Raw genomic sequence first — 27,183 nt, 5'->3', positions numbered from 1 at the left:
TCTAACCTCTTTTTTTTTTTTTTCCTTCCCCTCCCCCATGGGTTCCTGTTAAGTTTCTCAGGATCCACATAAGAGTGAAACCATATGGTATCTGTCTTTCTCTGTATGGCTTATTTCACTTAGCATCACACTCTCCAGTTCCATCCACGTTGCTACAAAAGGCCATATTTCATTTTTTCTCATTGCCACGTAATATTCCATTGTGTATATAAACCACAATTTCTTTATCCATTCATCAGTTGATGGACATTTAGGCTCTTTCCATAATTTGGCTATTGTTGAGAGTGCTGCTATGAACATTGGGGTACAGGTGGCCCTATGCATCAGTGCTCCTGTATCCCTTGGATAAATTCCTAGCAGTGCTATTGCTGGGTCATAGGGTAGGTCTATTTTTAATTTTCTGAGGAACCTCCACACTGCTTTCCAGAGCGGCTGCACCAGTTTGCATTCCCACCAACAGTGCAAGAGGGTTCCCGTTTCTCCACATCCTCTCCAGCATCTATAGTCTCCTGCTTTGTTCATTTTGGCCACTCTGACTGGCGTGAGGTGATACCTGAGTGTGGTTTTGATTTGTATTTCCCTGATAAGGAGCGACGCTGAACATCTTTTCATGTGCCTGTTGGCCATCTGGATGTCTTCTTTAGAGAAGTGTCTATTCATGTTTTCTGCCCATTTCTTCACTGGGTTATTTGTTTTTCGAGTGTGGAGTTTGGTGAGCTCTTTATAGATTTTGGATACTAGCCCTTTGTCCGATATGTCATTTGTGAATATCTTTTCCCATTCCGTTGGTTGCCTTTTAGTTTTGTTGGTTGTTTCCTTTGCTGTGCAGAAGCTTTTTATCTTCATAAGGTCCCAGTAATTCACTTTTGCTTTTAATTCCCTTGCCTTTGGGGATGTGTCGAGTAAGAGATTGCTACGGCTGAGGTCAGAGAGGTCTTTTCCTGCTTTCTCCTCTAAGGTTTTGATGGTTTCCTGTCTCACATTCAGGTCCTTTATCCATTTTGAGTTTATTTTTGTGAATGGTGTGAGAAAGTGGTCTAGTTTCAACCTTCTGCATGTTGCTGTCCAGTTCTCCCAGCACCATTTGTTAAAGAGACTGTCTTTTTTCCATTGGATGTTCTTTCCTGCTTTGTCAAAGATGAGTTGGCCATACGTTTGTGGGTCTAGTTCTGGGGTTTCTATTCTATTCCATTGGTCTGTGTGTCTGTTTTTGTGCCAATACCATGCTGTCTTGATGATGACAGCTTTGTAGTAGAGGCTAAAGTCTGGGATTGTGATGCCTCCTGCTTTGGTCTTCTTCTTCAAAATTCCTTTGGCTATTCGGGGCCTTTTGTGGTTCCATATGAATTTTAGGATTACTTGTTCTAGTTTCGAGAAGAATGCTGGTGCAATTTTGATTGGGATTGCATTGAATGTGTAGATAGCTTTGGGTAGTATTGACATTTTGACAATATTTATTTTTCCAATCCATGAGCAGGGAATGTCTTTCCATTTCTTTAAATCTTCTTCAATTTCCTTCATAAGCTTTCTATAGTTTTCAGCATACAGATCCTTTACATCTTTGGTTAGATTTATTCCTAGGTATTTTATGCTTCTTGGTGCCATTGTGAATGGGATCAGTTTCTTTATTTGTCTTTCTGTTGCTTCATTGTTAGTGTATAAGAATGCAACTGATTTCTGTACATTGATTTTGTATCCTGCAACTTTGCTGAATTCATGTATCAGTTCTAGCAGGCTTTTGGTGGAGTCTATCGGATTTTCCATGTATAATATCATGTCATCTGCAAAAAGTGAAAGCTTGACTTCATCTTTGCCAATTTTGATGCCTTTGATTTCCTTTTGTTGTCTGATTGCTGATGCTAGAACTTCCAGCACTATGTTAAACAGCAGCGGTGAGAGTGGGCATCCCTGTCGTGTTCCTGATCTCAGGGAAAAAGCTCTCAGTTTTTCCCCGTTGAGGATGATGTTAGCTGTGGGATTTTCATAAATGGCTTTTATGATCTTTAAGTATGTTCCTTCTATCCCGACTTTTTCAAGGGTTTTTATTAAGAAAGGGTGCTGGATTTTGTCAAAGGCCTTTTCTGCATCGATTGACAGGATCATATGGTTCTTCTCTCTTTTTTTGTTAATGTGATGTATCACATTGATTGATTTGCGAATGTTGAACCAGCCCTGCATCCCAGGAATGAATCCCACTTGATCATGGTGAATAATTCTTTTTATATGCCGTTGAATTCGATTTGCTAGTATCTTATTGAGAACTTTTGCATCCATATTCATCAGGGATATTGGCCTGTAGTTCTCTTTTTTTACTGGGTCTCTGTCTGGTTTAGGAATCAAAGTAATACTGGCTTCATAGAATGAGTCTGGAAGTTTTCCTTCCCTTTCTATTTCTTGGAATAGCTTGAGAAGGATAGGTATGATCTCTGCTTTAAACGTCTGGTAGAACTCCCCTGGGAAGCCCTCTGGTCCTGGACTCTTATTTGTTGGGAGATTTTTGATAACCGATTCAATTTCTTCGCTGGTTATGGGTCTGTTCAAGCTTTCTATTTCCTCCTGATTGAGTTTTGGAAGAGTGTGGGTGTTCAGGAATTTGTCCATTTCTTCCAGGTTGTCCAATTTGTTGGCATATAATTTTTCATAGTATTCCCTGATAATTGTTTGTATCTCTGAGGGATTGGTTGTAATAATTCCATTTTCATTCATGATTTTATCTATTTGGGTCATCTCCCTTTTCTTTTTGAGAAGCCTGGCTAGAGGTTTGTCAATTTTGTTTATTTTTTCAAAAAACCAACTCTTGGTTTCGTTGATCTGCTCTACAGTTTTTTTAGATTCTATATTGTTTATTTCTGCTCTGATCTTTATTATTTCTCTTCTTCTGCTGGGTTTAGGCTGCCTTTGCTGTTCTGCTTCTAGTTCCTTTAGGTGTGCTGTTAGATTTTGTATTTGGGATTTTTCTTGTTTCTAGAGATAGGCCTGGATTGCAATGTATTTTCCTCTCAGGACTGCCTTTGCTGCGTCCCAAAGCGTTTGGATTGTTGTATTTTCATTTTCGTTTGTTTCCATATATTTTTTAATTTCTTCTCTAATTGCCTGGTTGACCCACTCATTCGTTAGTAGGGTGTTCTTTAACCGCCATGCTTTTGGAGGTTTTCCAGACTTTTTTCTGTGGTTGATTTCAAGCTTCATAGCATTGTGGTCTGAAAGTAAGCATGGTATAATTTCAATTCTTGTAAACTTATGAAGGGCTGTTTTGTGACCCACTATATGATCTATCTTGAGGAATGTTCCATGTGCACTCGAGAAGAAAGTATATTCTGTTGCTTTGGGATGCAGAGTTCTAAATATATCTGTCAAGTCCATCTGATCCAATGTATCATTCAGGGCCCTTGTTTCTTTATTGACCGTGTATCTAGATGATCTATCCATTTCTGTAAGTGGGGTGTTAAAGTCCCCTGCAATTACCACATTCTTGTCAATAAGGTTGCTTATGTTTATGAGTAATTGTTTTATATATTTGGGGGCTCCGGTATTCGGCGCATAGACATTTATAATTGTTAGCTCTTCCTGATGGATAGACCCTGTAACTATTATATAATGTCCTTCTTCATCTCTTGTTACAGCCTTTAATTTAAAGTCTAGTTTGTCTGATATAAGTGTGGCTACTCCAGCTTTCTTTTGGCTTCCAGTCGCATGATAAATAGTTCTCCATCCCCTCACTCTCAATCTAAAGGTGTCCTCAGGTCTAAAATGAGTCTCTTGTAGACAGCAAATCGATGGGTCTTGTTTTTTTATCCATTCTGATACCCTATGTCTTTTGGTTGACGCATTTAATCCATTTACATTCAGTGTTATTATAGAAAGATACGGGTTTAGAGTCATTGTGATGTCTGTATGTTTTATGCTTGTAGTGATGTCTCTGGGACTTTGTCTCACAGGGTCCCCCTTAGGATCTCTTGTAGGGCTGGTTTAGTGGTGACAAATTCCTTCAGTTTTTGTTTGTTTGGGAAGACCTTTATCTCTCCTTCTATTCTAAATGACAGACTTGCTGGATAAAGGATTCTTGGCTGCATATTTTTTCTGTCTTGCACCCTGAAAATCTCGTGCCAATTCTTTCTGGCCTGCCAAGTTTCAAAAGAGAGATCAGTCACGAGTCTTATAGGTCTCCCTTTATATGTGAGGGCACGTTTACCCCTTGCTGCTTTCAGAATTTTCTCTTTATCCTTGTATTTTGCCAGTTTCACTATGATATGTCGTGCAGAAGATCGATTCAAGTTACGTCTGAAGGGAGTTCTCTGTGCCTCTTGGATTTCAATGCCTTTTTCCTTCCCCAGTTCAGGGAAGTTCTCAGCTATGATTTCTTCAAGTACCCCTTCAGCACCTTTCCCTCTCTCTTCCTCCTCTGGGATACCAATTATGCATATATTATTTCTTTTTAGTGTATCACTTAATTCTCTAATTTTCCCCTCATACTCCTGGATTTTTTTATCTCTCTTTTTCTCAGCTTCCTCTTTTTCCATAACTTTATCTTCTAGTTCACCTATTCTCTCCTCTGCCTCTTCAAGCCGAGCTGTGGTGGTTTCCATTTTGTTATGCATTTCGTTTAAAGCGTTTTTCAGCTCCTCATGACTGTTCCTTAGTCCCTTGATCTCTGTAGCAAGAGATTCTCTGCTGTCCTGTATACTGTTTTCAAGCCCAGCGATTAATTTTATGACTATTATTCTAAATTCACTTTCTCTTATATTATTTAAATCCTTTTTGATCAGTTCATTAGCTGTTGTTATTTCCTGGAGATTCTTCTGAGGGGAGTTCTTCCGCTTGGTCATTTTGGATAGTCCCTGGCGTGGTGAGGACCTGCAGGGCACATCCCCTGTGCTGTGGTGTATAACTGGAGTTGGTGGGTGGGGCCGCAGTCAGACCTGATGTCTGCCCCCAGCCCACCGCTGGGGCCACAGTCAGACTGGTGTGTGCCTTCTCTTCCCCTCTCCTAGGGGCGGGATTCTCTGTGGGGTGGTGTGGCTCGTCTGGGCTACTTGCACACTCCAGGCTTGTGATGCTGGGGATCTGGCGTATTAGCTGGGGTCGGTAGGCAAGGTGCTCCGGGGCAGGAGGGGCAGGCTTAGATCGCTTCTCCTTAGGTGATCCACTTCAGGAGGGGCCCTGTGGCAGCGGGAGGGAGTCAGATCCGCTGCCGGAGGTTTGGCTCCGCAGAAGCGCAGAGTTGGGTGTTTGCGCGGAGCGAGCAAGTTCCCTGGCAGGAACCGGTTCCCTTTGGGATTTCGGCTGGGGGATGGGCGGGGGAGATGGCGCTGGTGAGCGCCTTTGTTCCCCACCAAACTGAGCTCTGTTGTCAGGGGGCTCAGCAGCTCTCCCTCCCTTTGTCCTCCAGCCTTCCCGCTTTCCGAGCAGAGCTGTTAATTTCTGACCTCCCAGACGCTAAGTCGCGCTTGTTGTGGGAACACAGTCCGTCAGGCCCCTCCGCTTTTGCAAGCCAGACTCGGGGGCTCTGCTTGGCTGGCGAGCCGCCCCTCCGCCCCGGCTCCCTCCCGCCAGTCCGTGGAGAGCGCACCGCCTCGCCGCCCTTCCTACCCTCTTCCGTGGGCCTCTCGTCTGCGTTTGGCTCCGGCGACTCCGTTCTGCTAATCCTCTGGCGGTTTTCTGGGTTATTTAGGCAGGTGTAGATGGAATCTACGTGATCAGCAGGGCGTGCGGTGAGCCCAGCGTCCTCCTAAGCCGCCATGTTGCGCAACTCTCAAAAAATCTGTGGCTCCTCTTCTTTCCCTTCTCTCAAGGACCATAATCCTGCACTGCTGATTGTCTATTTACTGAGAGCAGTTGTTTTCATACATTTCGTTTTGTAGTTCTTTAAAATACGATGTTGAATCTGATGTCCGTACTATTCATGGCTAGAAGTAGAAGCCCTCATCATTCTTATTTAATAGTTTCTTTTTTTTTAATATATGAAATTTATTGTCAAATTGGTTTCCATACAACACCCAGTGCTCATCCCAAAAGGTGCCCTCCTCAATACCCATCATCCACCCTCCCCTCCCTCCCACCCCCCATCAACCCTCAGTTTGTTCTCAGGTTTTAACTGTCTCTTATGCTTTGGCTCTCTCCCACACTAACCTCTTTTTTTTTTCCCTTCCCCTCCCCCATGGGTTTGTGTTAACTTTCTCAGGATCCACATAAGAGTGAAACCATATGGTATCTGTCTTTCTCTGTATGGCTTATTTCACTTAGCATCACACTCTCCAGTTCCATCCACGTTGCTACAAAAGGCCATATTTCATTTTTTCTCATTGCCACGTAGTATTCCATTGTGTATATAAACCACAATTTCTTTATCCATTCATCAGTTGATGGACATTTAGGCTCTTTCCATAATTTGGGTATTGTTGAGCGTGCTGCTATAAACATTGGGGTACAAATGCCCCTATGCATCAGCACCACTGTATCCCTTGGATAAATTCCTAGCAGTGCTATTGCTGGGTCATAGGGTAGGTCTATTTTTAATTTTCTGAGGAACCTCCACACTGCTTTCCAGAGCGGCTGCACCAGTTTGCATTCCCACCAACAGTGCAAGAGGGTTCCCGTTTCTCCACATCCTCTCCAGCATCTGTAGTCTCCTGATTTGTTCATTTTGGCCACTCTGACTGGTATGAGGTGATATCTGAGTGTGGTTTTGATTTGTATTTCCCTGATAAGGAGCGACGTTGAACATATTTTCATGTGCCTGTTGGCCATCCGGATGTCTTCTTTAGAGAAGTGTCTATTCATGTTTTCTGCCCATTTCTTCACTGGTTTATTTGTTTTTCGGGTGTGGACTTGGTGAGCTCTTTATAGATTTTGGATACTAGCCCTTTGTCCGATATGTCATTTGTGAATATCTTTTCCCATTCCGTTGGTTGCCTTTTAGTTTTGTTGATTATTTCCTTTGCTGTGCAGAAGCTTTTTATCTTCATAAGGTCCCAGTAATTCACTTTTGTGTTTAATTCCCCTGCCTTTGGGGATGTGTCGAGTAAGAGATTGCTACGGCTGAGGTCAGAGAGGTCTTTTCCTGCTTTCTCCTCTAAGGTTTTGATGGTTTCCTGTCTCACATTCAGGTCCTTTATCCATTTTGAGTTTATTTTTGTGAATGGTGTGAGAAAGTGGTCTAGTTTCAACCTTCTGCATGTTGCTGTCCAGGTCTCCCAGCACCATTTGTTAAAGAGACTGTCTTTTTTCCATTGGACGTTCTTTCCTGCTTTGTCAAAGATGAGTTGCCCATACGTTTGTGGGTCTAGTTCTGGGGTTTCTATTCTATTCCATTGGTCTGTGTGTCTGTTTTTGTGCCAATACCATGCTGTCTTGATGATGACAGCTTTGTAGTAGAGGCTAAAGTCTGGGATTGTGATGCCTCCTGCTTTGGTCTTCTTCTTCAAAATTCCTTTGGCTATTCGGGGCCTTTTGTGGTTCCATATGAATTTTAGGATTGCTTGTTCTAGTTTCGAGAAGAATGCTGGTGCCATTTTGATTGGGATTGCATTGAATGTGTAGATAGCTTTGGGTAGTATTGACATTTTGACAATATTTATTTTTCCAATCCATGAGCAGGGCATGTCTTTCCATTTCTTTAAATCTTCTTCAATTTCCTTCATAAGCTTTCTATAGTTTTCAGCATACAGATCCTTTACATCTTTGGTTAGATTTATTCCTAGGTATTTTATGCTTCTTGGTGCAATTGTGAATGGGATCAGTTTCTTTATTCGTCTTTCTGTTGCTTCATTGTTAGTGTATAAGAATGCAACTGATTTCTGTACATTGATTTTGTATCCTGCAACTTTGATGAATTCCTGTATCAGTTCTAGCAGACTTTTGGTGGAGTCTATCGGATTTTCCATGTATAATATCATGTCATCTGCAAAAAGCGAAAGCTTGACTTCATCTTTGCCAATTTTGATGCCTTTGATTTCCTTTTGTTGTCCGATTGCTGATGCTAGAACTTCCAGCACTATGTTAAACAGCAGCGGTGAGAGTGGGCATCCCTGTCGTGTTCCTGATCTCAGGGAAAAAGCTTTCAGTTTTTCCCCGTTGAGGATGATGTTAGCTGTGGGATTTTCAAATTGGCTTTTATGATCTTTAAGTATGTTCCTTCTATCCCGACTTTCTCAAGGGTTTTTATTAAGAAAGGGTGCTGGATTTTGTCAAAGGCCTTTTCTGCATCGATTGACAGGATCATATGGTTCTTATCTTTTCTTTTATTAATGTGATGTATCACGTTGATTGATTTGCGAATGTTGAACCAGCCCTGCATCCCAGGAATGAATCCCACTTGATCATGGTGAATAATTCTTTTTATATGCCATTGAATTCGATTTGCTAGTATCTTATTGAGAACTTTTGCATCCATATTCATCAGGGATATTGGCCTGTAGTTCTCTTTTTTTACTGGGTCTCTGTCTGGTTTAGGAATCAAAGTAATACTGGCTTCATAGAATGAGTCTGGAAGTTTTCCTTCCCCTTCTATTTCTTGGAATAGCTTGAGAAGGATAGGTATTATCTCTGCTTTAAACGTCTGGTAGAACTCCCCTGGGAAGCCACCTGGTCCTGGACTCTTATTTGTTGGGAGATTTTTGATAACCGATTCAATTTCTTCGCTGGTTATGGGTCTGTCCAAGCTTTCTATTTCCTCCTGATTGAGTTTTGGAAGAGTGTGGGTGTTTAGGAATTTGTCCAATTTTTCCAGGTTGTCCAATTTGTTGGCATATAATTTTTCATAGTATTCCCTGATAAATGTTTGTATCTCTGAGGGATTGGTTGTAATAATTCCATTTTCATTCGTGATTTTCTCTATTTGGGTCATCTCCCTTTTCTTTTTGAGAAGCCTGGCTAGAGGTTTGTCAATTTTGTTTATTTTTTCAAAAAACCAACTCTTGGTTTCGTTGATCTGCTCTACAGTTTTTTTAGATTCTATATTGTTTATTTCTGCTCTGATCTTTATTATTTCTCTTCTTCTGCTGGGTTTAGGCTGCCTTTGCTGTTCTGCTTCTAGTTCCTTTAGGTGTGCTGTTAGATTTTGTATTTGGGATTTTTCTTGTTTCTAGAGATAGGCCTGGATTGCAATGTATTTTCCTCTCAGGACTGCCTTTGCTGCGTCCCAACGCGTTTGGATTGTTGTATTTTCATTTTCTTTGTTTCCATATACTTTTTAATTTCTTCTCTAATTGCCTGGTTGACCCACTCATTCGTTAGTAGGGTGTTCTTTAACCGCCATGCTTTTGGAGGTTTTCCAGACTTTTTCCTGTGGTTGATATCAAGCTTCAGAGCATTGTGGTCTGATAGTATGCATGGTATAATTTCAATTCTTGTATACTTATGAAGGGCTGTTTTGTGACCCAGTATATGATCTATCTTGAGGAATGTTCCATGTGCACTCGAGAAGAAAGTATATTCTGTTGATTTGGGATGCAGAGTTCTAAATATATCTGTCAAGTCCATCTGATCCAATGTATCATTCAGGGCCCTTGTTTCTTTATTGACAGTGTGTCTAGATGATCTATCCATTTCTGTAAGTGGGGTGTTAAAGTCCCCTGCAATTACCACATTCTTGTCAATAAGGTTGCTTATGTTTATGAGTAATTGTTTTATATATTTGGGGGCTCCGGTATTCGGTGCATAGACATTTATAATTGTTAGCTCTTCCTGATGGATAGACCCTGTAATTATTATGTAATGCCCTTCTTCATCTGTTGTTACAGCCTTTAAAGTCTAGTTTGTCTGATATAAGTGTGGCTACTCCAGCTTTCTTTTGGCTTCCAGTCGCATGATAAATAGTTCTCCATCCCCTCACTCTCAATCTAAAGGTGTCCTCAGGTCTAAAATGAGTCTCTTGTAGACAGCAAATCGATGGGTCTTGTTTTTTTATCCATTCTGATACCCTATGTCTTTTGGTTGGCGCATTTAATCCATTTACATTCAGTGTTATTATAGAAAGATACGGGTTTAGAGTCACTGTGATGTCTGTATGTTTTATGCTTGTAGTGATGTCTCTGGGACTTTGTCTCACAGGGTCCCCCTTAGGATCTCTTGTAGGGCTGGTTTAGTGGTGACAAATTCCTTCAGTTTTTGTTTGTTTGGGAAGACCTTTATCTCTCCTTCTATTCTAAATGACAGACTTGCTGGATAAAGGATTCTCGGCTGCATATTTTTTTCTGTTCAACACATTGAAGATCTCGTGCCAATTCTTTCTGACCTGCCTAGTTTCAAAAGAGAGATCAATCATGAGTCTTATAGGTCTCCCTTTATATGTGAGGGCACGTTTACCCCTTGCTGCTTTCAGAATTTTCTCTTTATCCTTGTATTTTGCCAGTTTCACTATGACATGTCGTGCAGAAGATCGATTCAAGTTACGTCTGAAGGGAGTTCTCTGTGCCTCTTGGATTTCAATGCCTTTTTCCTTCCCCAGTTCAGGGAAGTTCTCAGCTATAATTTCTTCAAGTACCCCTTCAGCACCTTTCCCTCTCTCTTCCTCCTCTGGGATACCAATTATGCGTATATTATTTCTTTTTAGTGTATCACTTAGTTCTCTAATTTTCCCGTCATACTCCTGGATTTTTTATCTCTCTTTTTCTCAGCTTCCTCTTTTTCCATAATTTTATCTTCTAGTTCACCTATTCTATCCTCTGGCTCTTCAATCAGAGCCGCCGTCATTTCCATTTTGTTTTGCATTTCGTTTAAAGCGTTTTTCAGCTCCTAGTGACTGTTCCTTAGTCCCTTGATCCCTGTAGCAAGAGATTCTCTGCTGTCCTCTATACTTTTTTCAAGCCCAGCGATTAATTTTATGACTATTATTCTAAATTCACTTTCTCTTATATTATTTAAATCCTTTTTGATCAGTTCATTAGCTGTTGTTATTTCCTGGAGATTCTTCTGAGGAGAATTCTTCCGCTTGGTTATTTTGGATAGTCCCTGGAGTGGTGAGGACCTGCAGGGCACTTCCCCTGTGCTGTGGTGTATAACTGGAGTTGGTGGGCAGGGCTGCAGTCCGACCTGATGTCTGCCTCCAGCCCACCGCTGGGGCCACAGTCAGACTGGTGTGTGCCTTCTCTTCCCCTCTCCTAGGGGTGGAATTCACTGTGGGGTGGTGTGGCCCGTCTGAACTACTTGCACACTGCCAGGCTTGTGATGCTGGGGATCTGGCGTATTAACCGGGGTGGGTAGGCAAGGTGCACGGGGACAGGAGGGGCAGGCTTACCTCGCTTCTCCTTAGGTGATCCACTTCAGGAGGGGCCCTGTGGCAGCGGGAGGGAGTCAGATCTGCTGCTGGAGGGTTGGCTCCGCAGAAGCATAGAGTTGGGTGTTTGCACGGAGCGAGCAAGTTCCCTGGACGGAACTGGTTCCCTTTGGGATTTTGGCTGGGGGACGGGCGGGGGAGATGGCGCTGGGAGCGCCTTTGTTCCCCACCAAAGTGAGCTCTGTCGTCCGGTGGCTCAGTGGCTCTCCCTACCTTTGTCCTCCAGCCCTCCTGCTTTCCGAGCAGAGCTGCTAACTTATGTCCTCCCAGAGGCTAAGTCGGGCTTGCTGTCGGAACACAGTCCGTCAGGCCCCTCCGCTTTTGCGAGCCAGACTCGGGGGCTCTGCTTGGCTGGCAAGCCGCCCCTCTGCCCCGGCTCCCTCCCGCCAGTCCGTGGAGCGCGCACCGCCTCGCCGCCCTTCCTACCCTCTTCCGTGGGCCTCTCGTCTGCGCTTGGGTCTGGAGACTCCGTTCTGCTTGTCCTCTGGAAGTTTTCTGGGTTATTTAGGCAGGTGTAGGTGGAATCTAAGTGATCAGCAGGACGCGCGGTGAGCCCAGAGTCCTCCTATGCCACCATCTTCCCTCTCTCCTCCAATAGTTTCTTAAATGTTGAGAATGCACTATGAAAATGAAAAAGGAACTAAGTGGTTTAAAATAGGTAAAAAAGAGATAAAACTGTTTCCAGTTGCTGATTTTTAGTTGGGTTATCTAAAAAAATTCTAGGGACCTACTCACAATATTTTATACAGTATGAGAATTTGGTGATTTTCCTGAATATAAGTTAAAAACATAACATTAATTGGTTTTCATTGTCCTGATAATAAACAACTAGACAGAGAAATGGGGGAAAATATACTATTTGTTAGTAGGAACAAAATTTTTAAGAATAAATTTTATAAGCAAGGCCAGGACTTATATGGAAAAAAAAACCAAAATTCTTATTGTTAGATTTTTCAAAAATAGCTAAGCAGTCACTTTATTATTATCACTGTTCTAAGTACTTTACATGTATTAGCTCATTTAACCTTTCCAGAAACTGTGGAAGGTTATTCTTCTTCTCATTTCATGGATGAGATAACTGAGATATAGAGAAATTAAGTTACTTGCCCAAGTTATCCAGCCTACAAGTGATGGAGCTAATATTTGAAATCAAGGCTGAAAAACATGGAGAGACATACCCTGTTCTTCCATGAAGTTACTTAACATAAAAATAGCTTTCTAAAATGTAAATACCATCATGCCACTTTCTTACTTCAAGCTCTTTATTCATTGCTGCTCTTGGGATGTTCCCCTAAACATGTCTAAACCTCCAGAATATTTCACCAGTACATCCTTTCTATCCATTTGCATCCAGTATTTGAAATGGGATCTCCTTTTATTCCTTGATTTGATATTAAGTAATTACTGAATAGAATTCAGTAATTACTATTAATGTCTAGTTCAGATACTTTTCCATTTATCCATCTATCCATCTACCCATTCATTCAACAAACCAGATGATCTTGGTGGTGTTGTAGAGGGTAGATTTGAGGGGGCCTGGGGTGTCAGGAATGAGCTCATTTGTGAGACTGTCGTAGATCAAGTAGAAAATGAACAGAGGTCTAGGAGTAGATAGGAGGAAGCATATATGAAACATGTTTAAAAAGAAAAAACCAGCAGTACTTAAATGTACCCATTTTGAGTGCACAGATTGATGAGTTTTGACAAATATGTACATCCATGTAATCATCTGCACAATCAAGATACAGAATATTTCTATCACCCCAAAAGGTTCTCTTGTGTTTCTTTCCAGCCAACTCCAACCTTTCCACATCCAGCCTTAAATAATCACTGATCTGCTCCCTATCATCAAAAATTGGGTTTCTAGATTATGTACAGTATACCTTCTTTGGTGTCACACTAAGTGGGTGTGAATGTTGAGGGTGTTATTCTACTCCGCTATGACTCCCAGGATTCTAAATTAGATGATTGGTAAAATATTTTCAAAGGCCTCAACCATGTTGGGGAGGGTAATTTCAATGATTGAGCTCTACTCTAGGGTCCTTTAGCCAAACTGGTATTAATCTCTTCGTGAATATTCTTTGGTTTAACTTCAAAACTAGCTTTTACTTCGTCAAAAGGTACAGTGCTCCTTTATCAGCTTCAGAGCTTATACTTTTAAAGTCTAGGCAGTAGAAGAACATAACAGTTGAGAAATTTACAGGTGTGAGGAACTGGTTTGATGTAATAATTAGAATCTGGAATAGAATTGCCTGGGCCTCAGTCAAATCTCAGTTTACCACCTTTTAGTTCTACTTAACCTCTCTGAAACTCAGCTTCCTTATCAGCAAGGTGAGGATAAAGCAAATAGTATGGCATGGGGTTTTTGTAGAGATTTGATGAGATAATGTATATAAAGCTCTTAACAAAATACCTGGCCCCATAGTTTAAAATTCCACAAAGTTAGCTATTATTGTTTACCATGTATAAAAGTCTCTCTCTCTCTCTCTTTTTTTAACATTTACTAAGATAAAGCAGTAAATCCAGACCACCGTATAAAGTGTGATTTTTGCATATGTTAAGTTGATAAACATGGATATGGTGCAGTTGGTTCCTGTGTTATTTCTTATTTGCCAGAGAACTTTTATAGGGGTGAAATGTGCATGACATGAAATTTACCATTTCAATCACTTTTAAATGTACAGTTCAGTGGCATTAAGTACATTCACAATATTATACGTCTATCACCACACTCTGTCTCCAGAACTTTTTTATTATGTCCAGATGTCAGAGAATTTTAACCAATACTCTTCTCTAGATTTTCAAGGAGATGCTTGTAAATACATTTTGGCTTTTGGAGACTGCAAATATTAAGAGATAACACATTTTAAGTTTGGTGTGCCTTCCCAATGTTTGATGCCTTTCTTAGTTTACAATTCAAAAGTATTGACTTTGACTTCTCAGTTTCCTCCATGTTCCTAGAGACATGGAGTAACCTGGTGGTTTGATACGTTTTGAATAGCTCATTTGATTTACACATTGTAGCTGAGGAAGTATTTCTCACACATCTTTTCAAGTACCTAGGGTCATCTAGTCCTTAGCTCTGCCTGTGAACACATTTTCCCAAAGTAAATGCAGTCAGCCGCTCTTCTACTTTACCAGAAGAGGAGGGAAGCTCCCAATCCCAGGGTTGTTTTTCCTTAGCTCTTTTGGAAAGAGGTATTTAAAATTTTCTTTGCTCTCATGCCTTTTGCTTTAGTCTACCCTTTGCATTCCTGACCTCGGTTCCTCTTTATGTAATTATCCCAACATGATATTATGTCTAGAATAGAACTCATATTCTTCCAACAAATCTTCTTCTCCTCCAGTGTTCTTTATCCCCATAAATGGAAAAATCATTTATCTACCCTACAGCTCATGCCAGATACCATAATTTGGTCAAAGGATAATTCCATCTCTCTTGGAAGTGATTGGTCCAGTAATTGGCATATGACCTAATTTGGATAACATGAAGTAAAGAGAGGTCTACTAAGGGGCTTCTAGGAAAGTTGTTTTTATTTCTGGGAATCCTTTTGGAAGTAATCTCTCTCCTTTCCCCCTGAGTGTTGTTGTATGTATGAGTCCAGAACTTCTGTTGCATCTGACCTCCTGCATGAGGATGAGGGTGACATATGGTTTTAGGTTCCTCTTAAGCAACTTTCAGCTGAGCCAATGCATTTTTTGAATGTTTAATATAGTCTGAATTGGGTTCTCTTTTATTTGTTATACAAGTCACCCTAACTGATAAACCACTATAGGGGCTAAATTTTAAAAAGTTATGTTTTCTACCATTCACTAGGTTGCCTTTTGGTTTTGTTGATGGTTCATTCCCTGTGTAAAAGCATTTATTTTTATGTAGTCCCACTAGTTTATTTTTGCTTTTGTTTCCCTTGTTTTAAGAGTCATGTTTAGAAAGATGTTTCTATGGACCATGTTGAAGAAATTATTTTCTCTTCTAGGAGTTTGATTGTTTTAGGTCTCATATTTAGGTCTTTAATCCATCTTGAGTTTATTTTTGTGTGTGGTATAGGAAAGTGGTCCAGTTTCATCTGATGAGGGGCTAATATAAAAAATATATGAAAAACTTACACAACTCAAAACCCAAAAGCCATAATCTGATTAAAAATGGGAAGAAAACCTGAGTAGACATTTTTCCAAAGAAGACATACAGATGACCAACAGACACATGAAAAGATGCTCAATGTCACTAATCATCAGAGAAATGCAAGTCAAAACCACAATGAGATACCACCTTAGCCCTCTCAAAATGGCTAGTATCCAAAAGACAAGAAATAACAAATGTTGGCAAGGATGTGGAGAAAAGGAAACCCTTGTACACTGTTGGAGGGAATGTCAATTGGTGCAGCCACTGTGGAAAACAGTATGAAGGTTTCTCAAAAAATTAAAAATAGAAATGCCATATGATCTAGCAATTCCACCACTGGGTATGTAACCAAAGAAAAGAAAAACACTAATTTGAAAAGATAAATGCACCCCTATGTTTATTGCAGCATTATTTATAATAACTGATATATGGAAGCAATCCAAGTGTCCATCGATAGATGGATGAAGAAGATGTGTATACACACGTGCACACGCGCATGTGCGCACACACGCACACATGCATACACACACTGAAATATTACTCAGCCATAAAAAAGAATGAGATCTTGCCATTTGGGACAACATGGATGGACCTAGAGGGTATTATGCTAAGTGAAATGTCAGAAAGAAAGACAAATAGTGTGTAATTTCACTTCTATGTGGAATCTAAAACTAAACAATTGAATATACCAACCAAAAACCAAAAATCAGACCTGTAAATGATGGTTTCCAGAGGGGAGTGGGTGATGGGAAAAATGGGGGAAGGAGAATGGGATATATAGGTTTCTGGTTATGGAATGTATAACTCATGGGAATAAAAAGTATAGCATAGAGAATATAGTCAGTGGCATTGTAATAGCATCGTATGGTGATGATGGTAGCTACACTTACAGTGAGCATAGCATTAACATATAGAGAAGTTGCATCACTATGTTGCACACCTGAAACATACATTTTGTATGAACTGTACTCAGATAATAAAAAGTTATGTCACTGAATGGGGTGAAATTTTGGTATGTGAAAAATTCACTTATGCCAATCTTACATGGTATTATTTTCTGGGATTTTTTTTCCCCTTAGGACTTTTGAATTACCCTAAATCAAGATTGATAATATAGTGACAGTCTTGTTTACCTTAATTTGAGGAAACCATCTCTTTCTCTCCATAAAATTCTTAGACTAAGAGTAAGAGAATGAGTTATTTAACCTCATATCTAGACCATTCTTACATAAGTTGTGGCTTGTCTTCCTCACTTAGCACTGGAGGCTAGATTTTTCCGAGGTTTTGATGCCTTCTTGTCAGAGGAATTTAATTGTGCTGCATATGACTCCTCATGGCTTAGCTTTGTGAGCCTTATGCCCATTTTTTTTCTGATAGTGGTATATCTGCCCCTACCACCTCACAACTGCCCATCATCCTTAGGGGAAATGAGCAATAGGGGCTATGTTATCTAATTTAGATTGTTACTTAAACATTTTTTTAAAATTTATTTTGAGATAGAGAGTGCTAGTGGGGGAGGGGCAGAGGGAGAAGGAGAGAGAGAGAATCCCGAGCAGGCCACTGCCACCACAGAACCCAACATGGGGCTTGACCCCAGGAACAGTGAGATCATGACCTGAACTGAAGTTGGAGGCTTAACTGACTGAGCCACCCAGGCACCCCTAGATTATTCCTTAATAGAGAAAGTGGGCTTGAACCTTAGGAACCAATTTGGAAAAATTCTTAGCCATTACTTTTTTCAAGACTTTTTTTCTGTACCATTCTCTGTGTTCTTTCTCTCTAGAACTCCAATTAGGTGTTTTTAGATTTTGTCACTCTCTTCTCAAGATCTGTTTTCTTCATATTTTCTATCTCCTTTCCTGTCCTTCATCCTGGTAGCTCCTTCTGAAATTTCAGTTCACTCTTTCTGTCTTCTGTTGTATCAAAACTGTTTATTTACCATGTCCACTGAATTTCTATAGTTTTCATTTCTAGCCATTCTATTTTTCTTTTTCAGATCAGCTTGATATCTTTAAATAATCTTTTGACGCTTTTTCATACTTTTGATACTCTATTTTATTACTTTAAATATTTATTTTATATTCTGGCTTTAGAATTCCAATATCTTTGCTTTTGCAGGTCTGATTCTGCCATCTGTTGCTTCTGATGGTTATTCACACTCACAATGGCTCATTTCCTCATGATTTGCCACTTCAAATGTGAATTAGTATTCCTTGGAAGTTTTTCAGTAGGAATTATTTGAATCTTGGGTTTAGAATATTTTTGTCAAAGGAGATATGGGTCTGTTTCTGCCTGACTCCTGGTAAGGCAAAAAAAACAGGTAGTATTTTTTGGTTTGGGTTTTATAAATATATATTTTATATATGTATATATTTATATATATCCTATTGGTTCTGTTTCCTGGAGAATCCTGACTAACAGAGTATTTAGAAATAGAAGATCTAATTTATGCTTAAGTGTTGGCATTTTTATTACTCCTCTCTTTAGGATTTCTCTTGCCTTTTTGTCTACCACGCCAGTTACCCTTTTCCATTCACCTGTGCCAGTGTTATTTTCTCTGCCTTCCCTGTTGATGTTTGGTCTTTTTTCAGGACACTGTCCTGGTTGGTCTCCTAGTCTCTGTCTACTGTCTGTCCCAGGAGATCTCATTTAACCCACGGCTACATGTTGAGGATGGTCCAGGCTGTATCTCAAACTAATCTTTTCTCTAAATTCCAGATACACATATCCAGTTCCTTACTTGACAAATCCACCTGGACATCTCACAAATTTCTCACACTTAATTTTTCCAAAGCAGAATTTTTTTCCCTTCCTAGATCAATTAAGTGGTACTTTATTAACAATCATTGGGCAAATTATAGTCTTTCTCATTTTATGGACCAAGACCTCAGGTCCATAAAATGAAGATAATGATAGGATGAGTTTTAAAATAATTACTATATGTAAAAAATAGTTAACAAAGTGATTGTCTTGTGTCATATACTAGCTGTTGCTCTTTTTTGCTTTACTTTATCTTTTCTTCAGTATTTTGCAACAAGGCTGTAAATTCCATGAGGTTAGTGATATTCTCTGCAGATTGAGGAGCAAGGCCTTTCACATGATAGATCCTCATTAAGTATCTGACAAATTGAATGTATGAGGAATTATAGTTACTGAATCCTAGAATTCTTTTTATATTACTTGATTTTTTTCCTTTTTGTAATTTAAATTTTAGTTAACATACAGTACAATATTGATTTCAGGAGTAGAATTCATTGATTCATCACTTACATGCAACACTCAGTGTGCATCAACAAGTGCCCTCCTTAGTACCCATCACGCATCTAGCCCACCCCCCACTCACCTCCCTCTGCCAACCCATAGTTTGTTCTCTGTCATAAAGAGTCTCTTGTGGCTTGTTTCCCTCTCTTCTACCCCCCACCTTCCCTTTTTGTTCATCTGTTTTGTGAAACCCAGAATTTATGTTTGACTTTGCTCTTTCTTTCACTGCCCTGCCAAGTCACTCCATCAGTGGGAACTAGTAATTCAACTTTCAAAACATATCTGAAGTCTGTTTCACTAGTACTCTCTAGTCTAGAAAATCATCACCTCTTTGTTGGACTACTATAACAGTCTAGCTTTGCTGTTCTTTGTTGTTTCCTGTTTATTAAACATGCTATAGTTTGGGATATATTAGGGAAGGGAGGTAGTACAGGAGGAAGGTGACAAATGAAGGGCCCTTCTGTTCTAGAAGAACATGATGCCCAGAGGACTGGACTTTTCTCACTCTTGGCTGTAGCTGGTTCCCTGCTGGCTGGAATCAAGGTGTGGCCAGAACCTCCATGTCACCTTTAGAGCTGAGGCCATAGCTGGCAGCACTTCTGGAAGATGGTCTTCCTAGGGAGCTGCCCAGCTGCTCCAAGCGCTGCATCATGGTCGGCTCTTGTCCCTATCATGTCCTGGTTCCCTAAATACTGCCCAGGTGAGCTCTGGTTGTCAGCTCTGTGGAATCAGATTCCACAGAGCTGAAAGCCACACCTCTTGTTTTAATGATTGGGGCTATGGTGACATGCTCCCAATGCAAAGTAGTCTAAAGCAAAGTGACAGCCACCAGAGCATGTCCTGGAGGAACCAAGAGCTGGGCTCCTGGGGTGGGATTCTGTGTTTTGTATCTTCTCTGGACTTTTTTGTTTCATCTTCAGAGTCAAAAGTACCTCTCAAACAGATGCTGCTGCAAGCCCCAAAGAGTATGTTCCTATAGTTTATCTACTTGAATGCAGCTTCTAGGTGGGGAAAAGGAGGAAGGTAAGGAAGAGAAGAGGATCTCTTGAATATTCCGTTTTACTCCTTCTGGAATTTTTATCCCCTAATCCTGGAATACCTGGTAGGGGAACAAACGAAAAGAAGAAATCTTCCATTTAGTGTTAAATCATTTCTTGTACTGAATTAGAATGAAGATAGTGTTGTCTTGTCCTACCTTTTTGGGATATCATGACTTTAAACATTCTGCCTCTATGTCTGATATGTGAAATTGCTTAAGCAGCTTGCAAACTCTTTACCTAAGTGGGTGTGTGGGCAATAGTGAGTCTCAAGGGAGATGGCTTGGATCTAACAATTGGGTGTGCTTGCCTCTGTAGAAGGTCACTGAATCAGTCATAGTTGAATCTAATAAAATTAGTATTTGCTTTAAACTTATTACATGCTCACCATGGTAACAAATATCAAAAGGATTAAAGATGCATTTTCTGCTGTTGCTGGAGAAACAAGGGATAGAGACTAGGAAAAATCTGGATGATGTAAAATAATATGGTTGTATAATTTATTAAGGTATGAAATTGTGTCTTTCTTTACTATACCCTACATTCACCAAACATATATTTTTTGGTATTTAAAGGCTTTATCCTTCCAGGAGTCACTTACTGAGGAGCAAATCTTGAAATAACTCTGCAATTAGGTGGCAATATCATATGACCAAGTGTTAAAGAATTCCAGGGTATGTTTGATGAGCCAGATTTTCCTTTTTGACAGCTAGATTAATTCTGCCATTGGGTGGGAAAGAGAATATGATAGAAGGGACCCTAAGGGCTTGAAAGCTATGAGAGACAAACTGAAGTATATCAGAGCCAGTTCCCATCCTTTGTCAGCACCAGGAGCTGAATGGAAGCCAACCCAGGGAAAAGTTGTTCTCTGGCTTCTTCCTGCCTGATTAGGACCAGCTACCAGCCATAGAGGCTCAGCCTACTTGAGATTCTGCCTTAGCTTATCTGACCCATCATGTAAGAATGCCCTCGCTTCCATCCAGGACCTTGGAAACCTTTTCTAGATTAGCAAGTAGGGCATTTGGACACTTTATAAGGTGTTAGCAATCTGAGATCTTTGCTCCTGGCCCAAGGGGAGACTATTCATAACACATTTGAAATCTCTCCCCTGAGCTGAAAAAGCAGTTCTCACTGGGTGAATATATTAGGTGGGTTAGAAACATATTGGTCATATTTGGGCTTCTAATGGTGATGTTGACCATGCCTTGTGTGGATGTGGCCTGACTCTCCATAGGTTGAGCAAAACAGATCTGAACAACCATCCAAGTGTCAGAAAAGAGAGGTTTGAACGTCAGATATGATGGTACAAGGCATGAGACCTTTGACAAGTCATTTAACTTTCTGGGATTAATTTTCTTCTCTATTAAACATGGACACTCATTTTTAAAATTAAATTATATTTATGAAGTCACTTTGAGAACTGGAAAGTACCCTATGAATATGAATTTTTACTAATCCTTTCTTCTACAAAATGAGAAAAATAATACCTATGGTTAAGGACTGTTGTAAAGGTTAAATAAGTAATTCAACAAAAAATATGTTTGAAAACTCTTTGTATCTAGAAGAGCTTTTATTTTTTATTTTTTAAAGTTTATTTATTTTGGGAGAGAGAGAGTGAGCAGAGGCGGGGCATAGAAAGAAGGAGAGAGAGAATCACAAGGAGGTTCTGCACTGTCAGTGCAGAGCTTGACGTGGGGCTCGATCCTGCAAAACATGAGATCATGACCAATTGAGCTGAAATCAGGAGTCAGACACTTAACCGACTGATCCACCCAGGTACTCCAAGCTTTTATTATTTTTTTAGTGCATTTGTGGATTTAATTACTTTGTTGCTTTAAACTGCAAGGTAGTTTTTGACTTACCTTCCTCTTTCCACTTACCTTTCCACTACTCCATTCTTCCAGTAGTGGTATTTAATTATGTTTCCCTTTTCCATACAGATAATAATAGAGACTCTGTTTTACTCCTGTAACTATAGTTACAAGAGATAAATCCTTTCTCCTGGTGACACAGTCTTACCTAAGTACAAGTTAACATATCTTCATGGATCTTTCCTCTGATGACATTATTACATTCATCAACAAAAACTATCATCATCACCATACCTCCCCTATTTCACTGAAATGTGCAGCAAACATTCCTAATGCAACTCTTTACTCAGATTGTGGTGAAATTGTATCAAGTACTTCTTTACGCTAAAATAATCCCACTACTTCATTTATATTTTAAGTGGCAGAGGCTCCTGGAATTCACCTTTATCCTTTTTTTTTTAATTTTTATTAAAAAAAAATTTTTTTTTCAACGTTTATTTATTTTTGGGACAGAGAGAGACAGAGCATGAACGGGGGAGGGGCAGAGAGAGAGGGAGACACAGAATCGGAAACAGGCTCCAGGCTCTGAGCCATCAGCCCAGAGCCTGATGCGGGGCTCGAACTCCTGGACCGCGAGATCGTGACCTGGCTGAAGTCGGACGCTTAACCGACTGCGCCACCCAGGCGCCCCTTAATTTTTATTTTTTAATGTTTATTTATTTTTGACAGAGAGAGAGAGGGAGAGCATGAGTGGGGGAGGGTCAGAGAGAGAGGGAGACACAGAATCCGAATCAGGCTCCAGGCTCTGAGCTGTCAGTGCAGAGCCAAAAGCGGGGCTTGAATTCACAGACCGTGAGATCATGACCTGAGCTGAAGTCTGACGCTCAACCGACTGAGCCACCCACGTGCTCCTCACCTTCATCCTTCTAAGGCAGGTGTTCCCTGGAGAAAATAATCACATCCCCACTATACCATGATGAGTAAATAGTGATCACATCATTGAGGGACTTAATCATTTACCATATTGGTACTATTTAGTAGCTTATAAGCATTTTGATAAAAAACTGCATCTGCATAACATAAGTATTACATTGTATTTAAAAATGATAGATAGTGGGAGTTTTTGGAAGATGGTGGCATAGGAGGATGCTGGGCTCACCGCGTGTCCTGCTGATCACTTAGATTCCACCTACACCTGCCTAATAACCCAGAAAACCGCCAGAGGACTAGCAGAACGGAGTCTCCAGAGCCAAGCGCAGACAAGAGGCCCACGGAAGAGGGTAGGAAGAGCGGCGAGGCGGTGCGTGCTCCACGGACTGGCGGGAGGGAGCCAGGGCGGAGGGGCAGCCTGCCGGCGAAGCAGAGCCCCGAGTCTGGCTTGCAAAAGCGGAGGGGCCTGACGGAGTGTGTTCCAACAGCAAGAGGGACTTAGCATCTGGGAGGTCATAAGTTAACAGCTCTGCTCAGAAAGCGGGAAGGCTGGAGGACAACTGGAGGGAGAGTTGCTGAGCCTCAGGATGACAGAGCTCAGTTTGGCGGGGAACAAAGGCGCTCACCAGTGCCATCTCCCTCGCCCATCCCCCAGCCAAAATCCCAAAGGGAACCAGTTCCGGCCAGGGAACTTGCTCGCTCCGTGCAAACACCCAACGCTGTGCTTCTGCGGAGCCACTGCTCCGGCAGCAGGTATGACTCCCTCCCGCTGCCACAGGGTCCCTCCTGAAGTGGATCACCTAAGGAGAAGTGAGCTAAACCTGCCCCTCCTGCCCCCATGCACCTTGCCTACCCACCCCAACTAATATGCCAGATCCCCAGCATCACAAGCCTGGCAGTGTGCAAGTAGTTCAGAAGGGCCATGCCACCCCACAGTGAATCCCGCCCCTAGGAGAGGGGAAGAGAAGGCACACACTAGTCTGACTGTGGCCCCAGTGGTGGGCTGGAGGCAGACATCAGGTCTGACTGTGGCCCCGCCCACCAACTCCAGTTATACACCACAACACAGGGGAAGTGCCCTGCAGGTCCTCACCACTCCAGGGACTATCCAAAACGACCAAACGGAAGAATTCTCCTCAAAAGAATCTCCAGGAAATAACAACAGCTAATGAACTGATCAAAAAGGATTTAAATAATATAAGAGAAAGTGAATTTAGAATAATAGTCATAAAATTAATCGCTGGGCTTGAAAACAGTATAGAAGACAGCAGAGAATCTCTTGCTACAGAGATCAAGGGACTAAAGAACAGTCAGGAGGAGCTGAAAAATGCTTTAAACAACATGCAAAATAAAATGGAAACGACCACGGCTCGGATTGAAGAGGCAGAGGATAGAATAGGTGAACTAGAAGATAAAATTATGGAAAAAGAGGAAGCTGAGAAAAAGAGAGATAAAAAAATCCAGGAGTATGAGGGGAAAATTAGAGAACTAAGTGATACACTAAAAAGAAATAATATACGCATAATTGGTATCCCAGAGGAGGAAGAGAGAGGGAAAGGTGCTGAAGGGGTACTTGAAGAAATTATAGCTGAGAACTTCCCTGAACTGGGGAAGGAAAAAGGCATTGAAATCCAAGAGGCACAGAGAACTCCCTTCAGACCTAACTTGAATCGATCTTCTGCACGACATATCATAGTGAAACTGGCAAAATACAAGGATAAAGAGAAAATTCTGAAAGCAGCAAGGGATAAACGTGCCCTCACATATAAAGGGAGACCTATAAGACTCGTGACTGATCTCTCTTTTGAAACTTGGCAGGCCAGAAAGGATTGGCACGAGATCTTCAATGTGTTGAACAGAAAAAAATATGCAGCCGAGAATCCTTTATCCAGCAAGTCTGTCATTTAGAATAGAAGGAGAGATAAAGGTCTTCCCAAACAAACAAAAACTGAAGGAAGTTGTCACCACTAAACCAGCCCTACAAGAGATCCTAAGGGGAATCCTGTGAGACAAACTACCAGAGACATCGCTACAAGCATAAAACATACAGACATCACAATGACTCTAAACCTGTATCTTTCTATAATAACACTGAATGGAAATGGATTAAATGCGCCAACCAAAAGACATAGGGTATCAGAATGGATAAAAAAACAAGACCCATCTATTTGCTGTCTACAAGAGACTCATTTTAGACCTGAGGACACCTTTAGATTGAGAGTGAGGGGATGGAGAACTATTTATCATGCGACTGGAAGCCAAAAGAAAGCTGGAGTAGCCATACTTATATCAGACAAACTGGACTTTAAATTAAAGGTTGTAACAAGAGATGAAGAAGGGCATTATATAATAATTACAGGGTCTATCCATCAGGAAGAGCTAACAATTATCAATGTCTATGCGCCGAATACTGGAGCCCCCAAATATATAAAACAATTACTCATAAACATAAGCAACCTTATTGATAAGAATGTGGTAATTGCAGGGGACTTTAACACCCCACTTACAGAAATGGATAGATCATCTAGATACACGGTCAATAAAGAAACAAGGGCCCTGAATGATACATTGGATCAGATGGACTTGACAGATATATTTAGAACTCTGCATCCCAAATCAACAGAATATACTTTCTTCTCGAGTGCACATGGAACATTCTCCAAGATAGATCATATACTGGGTCACAAAACAGCCCTTCATAAGTATACAAGAATTGAAATTATACCATGCATACTTTCAGACCACAATGCTCTGAAGCTTGAAATCAACCACAGGAAAAAGTCTGGAAAACCTCCAAAAGCATGGAGGTTAAAGAACACCCTACTAACGAATGAATGGGTCAACCAGGCAATTAGAGAAGAAATAAAAAAGTATATGGAAACAAACGAAAATGAAAATACAACAATCCAAACGCGTTGGGATGCAGCGAAGGCAGTCCTGAGAGGAAAATACATTGCAATCCAGTCCTATCTCAAGAAACAAGAAAAATCCCAAATACAAAATCTAACAGCACACCTAAAAGAACTAGAAGCAGAACAGCAAAGGCAGCCTAAACCCAGCAGAAGAAGAGAAATAATAAAGATCGAGCAGAAATAAACAATATAGAATCTAAAAAAACTGTAGAGCAGATCAACGAAACCAAGAGTTGGTTTTTTGAAAAAATAAACAAAATTGACAAACCTCTAGCCAGGCTTCTCAAAAAGAAAAGGGAGATGACCCAAATAGAGAAAATCACGAATGAAAATGGAATTATTACAACCAATCCCTCAGAGATACAAACATTTATCAGGGAATACTATGAAAAATTATATGCCAACAAATTGGACAACCTGGAAGAAATGGACAAATTCCTAAACACCCACACTCTTCCAAAACTCAAGCAGGAGGAAATAGAAAGCTTGGACAGACCCATAACCAGTGAAGAAATTGAATTGGTTATCAAAAATCTCCCAACAAATAAGAGTCCAGGACCAGGTGGCTTCCCAGGGGAGTTTTACCAGACGTTTAAAGCAGAGATAATACCTATCCTTCTCAAGCTATTCCAAGAAATAGAAAGGGAAGGAAAACTTCCAGACTCATTCTATGAAGCCAGTATTACTTTGATTCCTAAACCAGACAGAGACCCAGTAAAAAAAGGGAACTACAGGCCAATATCCCTGATGAATATGGATGCAAAAATTCTCAATAAGATACTAGCAAATCGAATTCAATGGCATATAAAAAGAATTATTCACCATGATCAAGTGGGATTCATTCCTGGGATGCAGGGCTGGTTCAACATTCACAAATCAATCAACGTGATACATCACATTAATAAAAAGAAAAGATAAGAACCATATGATCCTGTCAATCGATGCAGAAAAGGCCTTTGACAAAATTCATCACCCTTTCTTAATAAAAACCCTTGAGAAAGTCGGGATAGAAGGAACATACTTAAAGATCATAAAAGCCATTTATGAAAATCCCACAGCTAACATCATCCTCAACGGGGAAAAACTGAGAGCTTTTTCCCTGAGATCAGGAACACGACAGGGATGCCCACTCTCACCGCTGCTGTTTAACATAGTGCTGGAAGTTCTAGCATCAGCAATCAGACAACAAAAGGGAATCAAAGGCATCAAAATTGGCAAAGATGAAGTCAAGCTTTCACTTTTTGCAGATGACATGATATTATACATGGAAAATCCGATAGACTCCACCAAAAGCCTGCTAGAACTGATACATGAATTTAGCAAAGTTGCAGGATACAAAATCAATGTACAGAAATCAGTTGCATTCTTATACACTAACAATGAAGCAACAGAAAGACAAATAAAGAAACTGATCCCATTCACAATGGCACCAAGAGGCATAAAATACCTAGGAATAAATCTAACCAAAGATGTAAAAGATCTGTATGCTGAAAACTATAGAAAACTTATGAAGGTAATTGAATAAGATATAAAGAAATGGAAAGATATTCCCTGCTAATGGATTGGAAGAATAAATATTGTCAAAATGTCAATACTACCCAAAGCTATCTACACATTCAATACAATCCCAATCAAAATGGCACCAGCATTCTTCTCGAAACTAGAACAAGCAATCCTAAAATTCATATGGAACCACAAAAGGCCCCGAATAGCCAAAGTAATTCTGAAGAAGAAGACCAAAGTGGGAGGCATTACAATCCCAGACTTTAGCCTCTACTACAAAGCTGTCATCATCAAGACAGCATGGTATTGGCACAAAAACAGACACATAGAC

Source organism: Prionailurus bengalensis, chromosome B1 (genome assembly GCF_016509475.1).
Source record: "Prionailurus bengalensis isolate Pbe53 chromosome B1, Fcat_Pben_1.1_paternal_pri, whole genome shotgun sequence".
Taxonomy (NCBI): domain Eukaryota; kingdom Metazoa; phylum Chordata; class Mammalia; order Carnivora; family Felidae; genus Prionailurus; species Prionailurus bengalensis.
This window is presented reverse-complemented; position numbering follows the sequence as displayed.